The 1303-nt window shown below is 41.1% G+C and overlaps 1 non-coding gene across 1 annotated transcript; it reads right to left on the bottom strand.

Moving 5' to 3' along the window:
• Positions 1 to 152: 152 nt before the first annotated feature.
• Positions 153 to 256, bottom strand: LOC115066866. Its single transcript, XR_003846310.1, has one exon. It is a non-coding gene; the product is annotated as a U6 spliceosomal RNA (small nuclear RNA).
• Positions 257 to 1303: the final 1047 nt, after the last annotated feature.

Below are 1303 nucleotides of genomic sequence, written 5' to 3'. Positions count from 1 at the left end.
GTAATGATTCAACAGTAAACCTAAAAATTTACAGCCAATTTTGAAAGAGGTGTATCTTAGTTCAGGAAATTTTTATTTAATATGTCAATGCTGTTGTAATGAAATGCTTCTTCTAAGTATGTGGTTATTAAATTATTTTTTAAAAAGTAAAAAAAAAATTGGAATGCTTCCCTAATTTGCATGTCATCCTTGCCCAGGGGACATGCTAATATTCTCTGTATTCTAAGTTTAATATATGAGCACTGAAACAGTACACTTTATGGAGAGGAAGGGCTCAGTGGCACACGCCTTTAATCCAGCACTAGGGAGGCAGAGGCAGGCAGATCTTTGTGAGATGGAGGTTAGCTTGGTCTACATAGTAGCTCCAGACCAGCTGTGGCTACAGGGAGGCCCTGGGAGGGGTGGTGGGGGTGTAGCTTTTGGAGCTGGAAATACTACTCAGAAGGTGAGAGGAATCAACAGATGGGTGATAGGTGATGCTTTGACATGGACATTCACAATTGGCAGGCATTAGGATAAACATTGCGGAACTGGTAAAAGAAAGGAGCCAGGGGCTCCTCCCAAGCCCATGTGACCCCTGAGGAACAGATCCTCAAACGACCTTAAGAGTAAAAATAAATTTATCTGGGCCAACTGTATGGCCTTAAACACCCAAAAGGAAAGTATAACCAAAGATTAAGGGGGCCAATATAACTTCTTAAGAGTCCATATGCATAGCTAAAGGCTATATAACAAGCATCAATGCCAGATAGGAGATACCTTCTTTTGAGTTGTTGGTCAATGTAGCCAAGGGAACGCCCAGATAGTAACCCAGCATAGAACTGGGAAAATGAACCGCAGACCCCAATCTTATCCAAAGGAATATTGACAACTGATTGCTGCTAGAATAGGAACAGCTGACCTTCCTAAAACAAAGACCTCTAGATAGACTGACTAGATTCACCAGATGGAGAAACAGTGGGGAGCGGCAGGGGGTGCTGACAACACAGCAGACAGTAGCAAGGATAGCAGAGTATAAGGGCTCTAGTGGGCGGAGGGAGGCTATGGGAGGGTGCCATCTGGGAAGTGGGTGTATAGTTGAATAAGATATTTTGGGATGTTTTGTGTGAAATACACACACAAAAAAAAAAATCAACAAATTTAAAAAAGGTATTATATTTGAGGAGAAAGCATGGAAATTTACATCATGTTAATTAGTAGAGGTGATAAACATTACCATTGAAATCTAGACTTTATAGCCATACACAGGTGCCAAGGATCTGAGTGCAACCAAGTATGACTAGTAATAATCAGACAAATATAG

Source organism: Nannospalax galili, unplaced genomic scaffold (genome assembly GCF_000622305.1).
Source record: "Nannospalax galili isolate Female #2095 unplaced genomic scaffold, S.galili_v1.0 scaffold764, whole genome shotgun sequence".
NCBI lineage: Eukaryota > Metazoa > Chordata > Mammalia > Rodentia > Spalacidae > Nannospalax > Nannospalax galili.
Note: the sequence above shows the minus strand (reverse complement) of the source record. Positions and strands in the feature narration are given on the sequence as shown.